The following is a 7,181-nucleotide window of genomic DNA, read 5'->3' as shown; positions in this document are numbered from 1 at the left end:
AAATCCTTCAAAAATTTGGCATAAGCAGGGACCTGTTTGATTGCATCTAGAAGGGGAAGATTAATTTGGACTTGCTTAAACAATTCCAACATCTCATCGAGTTTTCTCCCTTCTTATCTGCAGGAATAGGGGCTTTCAGGGCATCCGGAAATGGGGCTTTAGGCAAGTAAGATGATTCCGATGCAGTTGGTTCCTTCTCTATTTTCAGGTCCTCCTTGTTCTTGGGTGATTTGGATTCGGTTAGAGATTTAGGGTCAGTCTCTTTGGTTTTGCTAGTGTGTTCAATGACCTTCCCACTTCTCAGAGTCATGATTGATTTGGCATGTTCAGAAAAAGCTTCTGGGGTATTAGAACTCTCAATCACAAATTGCCCTCTTGGGTTGCTCTCTGGTTGGCTAGGTAATTTTCCTCCTTCCCTCCTACTGAATGCAGTTGCTAGTTGACCTATTTGGGTCTCTAGCTTAGCAATGGATTGTGTGTGGGAGTTAAGGGTCTGAGTGTTGACTTCTAATCTTTCTAGTGCTTTCAGGACTTTTTCCTCAAAAGCTGAACTGTGACCAGTAGTAGACGGTTGAGGAACATTTTGAAATTGCTGGTATGGTCCATGCCTATATGTTGGATCCTGATATTGAGGTCGAGATGTGGCAGGACCAACCACTGGTTGTGGTCTCCAGGAAAAATTTGGATGATTTCTCCAGCCGGGGTTATAAGTGTTCGAATATGGATCGTTTCCTGGTCTGCGAGCTTGTTGGACTTGCTGAACCTGCTCGTGCACAAACTCAGGAAATTGGGGTGCGGCTGGGCATTCACTAACAAAATGGTTTGGACTTGCACACAATGCACAAACTTCTTGGATTGGATTAGGTGGAATCGGGGATTGTCCAGTGTTTAGAAGACGATCTAATTTTTGGGACAGTTCATCTACCTTTTGATGGATATCTATGGCATTTCCTACTTCATATATTCCACCTCTTTTTGAGTTTAACATGGGTTTATCTCTAATAGAGGCAGACATATGATGTAATAAATTTTCACTTAAAATTTCAAACAGTTGCCATGCCTCATCCTCACTTTTCAGCATAAATGTCCCACCGCATGATGCATCGACCATTTGTCGATTTCTTTCAGAGAGCCCATCATAAAAACATTGGATTAACTGCCACTTGGGTACAGCATGGTGGGGACATTTTCTAATAAGGTCTTTTAATCTCTCCCATGTTTCATGAAACATTTCTCCATCTAATTGGGAAAAACTAGTTATGGCTTTCCTTATTTGATTAGTTTTTCCTATGGGAAAATATTTCTTGAGAAACTCTCCTTGCAGCTGGTCCCAGGTTGATATAGTCATGGAATCCAAAGTATGTAGCCAGTATTTGGCTTTGTCCTTAAGTGAAAAAGAGAATAATTTCAACCTAAGAGCATCATCGGAGAAGTTGTGAATTTTGACAGTTGAGCATATCTCAAGAAATTCTTCAAGATGTTTATAAGGGTCTTCATTACTAAGTCCATAAAATGAAGGTAACATTTGGATTATACTGGACTTAATTTCATATTGAGTGGCCTCCACAGGGGGTACTTGAATACAAGGAGAGTAGGTTATGTGGAAGGAGTAAAGTACTCCTTCAATTGCTTGGGTGGATCATTCTCCTGATTTCGGTCCATCTTTTTATGTCTGTTGGCTCTAAAGGTTCTTTCTATTTCTGGATCAAAAGGTTGGATTTCTGGTCGTAACGATCTACGGCCAAGCATACACCTTACAATTATACTGTAGAGCACACACAGAAATTTTTTTTTTTTTTTTTATTTTTATAATATATATTTTTATAATAAAGTGAGAAAAGAATGAAGAAAATCTAAAGAGAAGAACCTAAGAATCTTAAATCTATAAAAAGGGAGAAATTAATTAATGTTTAGATGTTAATTGCAATCAACTTAAACAATCATAGACTCTCTATCCTAAGGTTAACTTAGATCTAGACAGCTCCTAACTTTCAAGATTGCTTTTGAGCACTCCAAGCTCAAGACTGACTAACTGACTCGGCCAGGTAAGCGTAAGATATGAGAGGTTTCCTGCTCGTTGCTTTCCTTAGACACCAACTAAGTTGGCCAGGTCAGTCAACGGAACCAATTGAAAACCACTTTCTTTAACCACTTGCCTTAGACACCGAGCAATTAACCAATCCGCACTCGGTTCAACTCTAGAGCTTTCTTATCCTATTGAGCTCGAAATTCCTAGGGCTGACGTCTAGTTGATTTTAAATTAAGGTCTAGGTTATGCAAATGCAAGGGAGTGATTTGTGGGCCAAGGAAGGGTGATCAAATCCCCACCTTATCTGGTTAATGGGTTATTGCCCTTAAGATTAATTATGGAGATGCAATGCAAGGAAACAAAGTGTCCAATCAGGTTAAAATTTTTATATTTGAGGTTACGCTATTTTAGTTAAGTGTTATGAAATGTCAGTGGTTTTTTTTTTTATATAATTTTATCTTTTTATATTTTTTTTTTTAATTTTTTTTTAGTTTTGCAAGAAAATAAATTTAAGTGATTAATCTGAAAAGCAATAAATTACTGGGCTATGAAAAGTAGCAAATTATTCTAAGCAGCAAAATTCTAAATAGTAAATTAGTTATGCAAGGTAATTCTGTAATTATGCAAATAAGATTATTTAGCTAGAAAGTACTGAAAAAAAAAAATTTAAAACGAGAAATAAAAACTGAAAAGTATTTTTTTTTTTAAATTTAAAAAAAAAATTTTCAAATTTTTTTTTTTTAATTCAACCGTGCCAAGATCCCCGGCAACGGTGCCAAAATTTGATGCGTAGTCGTTGATAGCACCAAAAATAACTCTACTCACTACGTAGGTAGGATGAGTCGAGATCGTATCCTCAGGGACCTTGGGCTAAGTTGAAATTGCAAGGTAAAAGAAAGAAGCATTGTTTTTGATTTAGAAAATAAATTATCGTAAAATTGAGGTAATTAAAAAATAAAAGAGCTCGGGAGTTTTGAATTAATTTGCACTAGCAGAGTTGTATCTCTTTTTTAACTAAATATATGTAATTAATCTTAGGAAAAATACCTGTCTTTCCTCGGCACGCTCCGTACCCGTAGATCACGGCGCGTCTCCGAAAAGTACTAGGTAACCAACTCTTCTTTCCTCCGCATGCCCCGTATCCGTAGATCACGACGCGTCTCCGGAAAGTAAAAGTTGTTCCTAATATTAATCTAACAAGAAAGCATAGATAAAAGCATATGATAGGGAGCAAATAAAGAACTCATGACAATTTAAATAAAAAGCATAATCTTTATTGCATATAAAGAAATACAGGAAAGTTTAGAACAATAAACCATCTCTGTGTCGTTACAAAATTTTTTCTCCACTCCCGAGACCGCTAGCCTAGCTGCTCATGAAGTAGTCCCTTTCTATTCCTCTATGCAAGGCTCTAGAAGAATTTCTGGGCTCCCCCCTCTAATGGGAGTACAAAAGCCTTTTTATAGATATTAGGGGGGAGGAGTTTTACATGGTTTTCCGATGTGGGACTAAAAAAAAAATACAAATCTTTCCACTTGAAATATCTCCAAATAAAAATTTTTTCTTTAATTTGCTCGCCACTGTGTCTGCGGTGCGCGCCTGCCCGCGTCCGTGCCGCATCCCGCGTCCGTCCCGCGTCCGCGCTGCGTCCGCGCTGCGTCCTACGTCTGCGCCAGCTTCCCGCGTGTTCACGCGCGTTCACGCGCGCCTGGTTCTTCTTTTGAATTCATATCACGCGCCATATTTTTCTTTTGAATTCATATCACGCGCGCCAGACTTCATGCGCCCAGCATTTATTCACGTGAACCTATATTCCAAAAGGATACAAAAGTTCATTAATAATGACTTCTATATCCTTTTTAGATTCCTTGCATAGTATCTTCATTTTCTATAATACCAGATGTGTCTTTCTTTTATTTTAATTTTATTTTAAGTCCAATTTTCTTCAAACTTGAATCTTTTTGATCTATGAATCGGACTCTTTGTATCAGCGATCACCTTTCCTGTAAAACATTGAAAGAAACATCAAATTCTTAATAAATAAGATAAATTAAATATAATTTCTTAATTTAAAATACTTAAATTAAGTGTTATCACTTCCATCAGAGTGTTGCTGAGCATTGTAGCAGCTTAGGATTTAGAGCTGGAGCAGATGGATGTCAAGATGGTGTTCCTTCATGGGCATTTGGAGGAGAGGATTTACATGGAGCAGCCACCCAGTTTCAGGGATCTAGGATCAGAGGGAAAGGTTTGTTTGTTGCAGAAGTCGCTGTACGGGCTGAAGCAGTTGCCGAGGCAATGGTACAAGCGGTTCGACTCCTATGTGCGCAGCATTGGACTTTCCAGGTGCGAGTTTGATCCTTGTGTTTATGTTCAGTCTCTTGAGGATAGTTCTAGGGTGTTCCTACTCTTGTATGTGGATGACATGCTTATAGCATGCAAGAGTAGGAAGGTTGTGCAGGATCTGAAGGCATCCTTATCTCGGGAGTTTGAGATGAAGGATTTGGGCCCTGCAAGAAAGATCCTAGGCATGGAGATTTTCAGAGATCGAGCCCGGAGGGTGCTGCATCTATCTCAAGGGGGCTACATATAGAAGGTTTTAGAGAGGTTCGAGATGAAGGGAGCAAAGCCGACGGAGCTGCCACTTGCCGGTCACTTCAGACTCTCGAAGACCATGGTGCCACAGACTGAGGTGGAGGCTCAGGAGATGGAGATGGTTCCTTATGCTTCAGGAGTTGGGAGCTTGATGTATGCGATAGTCTGTTGTAGGCCAGATATCACTCATGCAGTGAGTCAGGTTAGTAGGTTCATGGCGTAGCTTGGTAGGGAGCATTGGAGAGCTCTGAAGTAGATATTCAGATACCTGACGGGTTCAGTTGGAGTTGGCATCTGCTACGAATAGCGAGGAGGTGCAGTGGGATACTTTGACATATCTAGGGAGGCTCAAGGGCTGATTGGCGATTATGTAGATGCAGACTTCGGTGGAGATGTGGATACCCGGAGGTCTACGATAGGCTTCATCTTTAGCCTGTATGGAGGTCCTATTTCTTGGAGATCGAGTCTGCAGCCTATCACGGCCCTATCCACTACAGAGGTGGAGTACATCGGGCTGACAGAAGCAGCTAAGGAGGCAATTTGGTTGAAGAGTTTATTGACGGAGATGGGTCTTACTCAGGAGGCCATTAGAGTGCATTGTGACAGCCAGAGTGCACTTCTATTAGCACAGAACTCAGTCTATAATGCAAGGCAAAGCACATCAACATTTGATATCATCGGATCAGGGAGCTTGTGGAGGATGGTGAGGTGGAGCTGGTAAAGGTACACACCAAGGAGAACCCAGCTGATGCAATTACGAAGGTACTTCCACGAAATAGCTTTCAAAGATGTGTTGAGTTGATTCGACTGATGGACAGAGTGGAGCTGGTTAAGGCTTTGGGACACCAAGGTGGAGATTGTTGTGATTCAGGTGGTGTGTCCAAGGCCCAGGGGACCAAGGCTAAGGCCAAGGTCCATCATTCATGAGGGCTTTATGGAGGCTCTAGGGCTAGTTGGGCCCTAGGTTGAAAGGCTGTGGGCCTTTCGGATTCTTGAGGTCTAGGTTATGTGGGCCTCAAGGGACCAACTCTTTATGGGCCAGGTCTGGGCCCAGGATAGGTGAGATTAGGTCGAATCATGGGTGTACATGGGCTTGGGCTAACCTAATCTTCCATAGAGTTGGTCAAGGGAGTTTTGGGTTTGGGTCACTTGACCCTGTGTTTATATATACATGCACTGTATAGGTTTGATTAAGCCAAGAAATATGAAAACCCTTTCTCTCAAGTCTCTCTCTCTCTTCTCATTCTCTCTTCAGCTATTCTCCATGCCCCAGGAGCAAGAAACCCTAGGGTTTCTTGCCGCCAGGTCCATAGAAGGTAGGAAAAGCAGGGGAGGCACTAGGGTTTTGAGCCCCTCCCCCTTTGTGCCGCCAACCATATTGCCTCTCCCTCTCTTGTAGCCATCAAAATATCAAGTCTAGGACTTGAAATCTCTTGCTATGAGTTTGGTACAAGTTTCTCTCAGATCTAGAGTTGATCTGAGGTGCGGGTGAGATCTCCATCAACAAATCTACAGGAAAGGCTGCAGCAGGATAGATCTGCAAGGTCTGATTCTATCTACCTTCTTCTCTATCTAGAATGCCCTGATTCAAGATCTAAAAATTGAAAAACCTCGGTCCTGGCCTGATCTGGTTGGGTACCAGATCTTGAATTTTTTAGAGGTGATCTTAGAGGCGTTCTTCATCTGGAACAAAAGGCTGACGAAGAAGACAGTAACCAGGCTGATTTCATCAAGGGCCTTCGATCGAGTCCAGAAGTCTCCAGATTTGTTCGTTGCTGGTTCTGCTACATCCAAGGTCCATGGGAGGAGCCGGGATCATGCTCCAACAAGGTTCATAACTAATTATTTTTTTAAATAATTTCTAGTAATTTTAATTTTGCTCCAGTCCCTAAAGGCCTGGTGCTTATCGGCTTTGGCCTCCATTGAAAAGGTCTGGTTAGGTCCAACCATTAACATGACCATACTTGGCCCATCTAGCCAATGAATGATTAGACCCAACTTTGGTTAACTAACCTAACCACCATTTAGAAAGATGCAGTGTAGAAATCATATTATGAATGACAATTCCATCAGCCGATAAGCACCTGGCCTTTAGGCCTCCAATGATTATCCAACTGATGGACCCATTATCATCCTCTTAATGGGAAGCTATGATCTAGTTATCATCATAACTATTTCATTTTAAGGATCTAATAATTTTAAAAAATTTAATTGATTTAGAGGAGGAGGTCAGATGAACCAGCTTATCATGATCCTCTCACTGGCTTCACCAAGTTAGCTTAAGGGAGACCATTAAAAGGGCTGGTCTAGGAGTACCTAAATCAGTCACACTAATTTACCTAGCTGACATGGGTCAGCTCGAATAGTCAAGTGATCCGATCAAAATATAATTTTACTAAGAGACCAGGTAAGTTCGATCAGTGGGAGGGTCTGCCAAAGCTTGCCTTAGACACTATCAGAAATGGCCAAGTAAGCGGGCTGCCAATTAAAAATCATCGATCTGGTTTATCTTAGACACCAACTGGTTTAATTAGTTTCGATTAGATCAACCTAACAA

At 41.1% G+C, this 7,181-nt stretch overlaps 1 non-coding gene across 1 annotated transcript; it reads left to right on the top strand.

Moving 5' to 3' along the window:
• Positions 1-1,170: 1,170 nt before the first annotated feature.
• On the top strand, positions 1,171-1,276 carry LOC140855988 (small nucleolar RNA R71). Its single transcript, XR_012139427.1, has one exon. It is a non-coding gene; the product is annotated as a small nucleolar RNA R71 (small nucleolar RNA).
• Positions 1,277-7,181: the final 5,905 nt, after the last annotated feature.

Source organism: Elaeis guineensis, chromosome 2 (genome assembly GCF_000442705.2).
Source record: "Elaeis guineensis isolate ETL-2024a chromosome 2, EG11, whole genome shotgun sequence".
In the NCBI taxonomy this organism is placed as follows: Eukaryota; Viridiplantae; Streptophyta; class Magnoliopsida; order Arecales; family Arecaceae; genus Elaeis; species Elaeis guineensis.
Note: the sequence above shows the minus strand (reverse complement) of the source record. Positions and strands in the feature narration are given on the sequence as shown.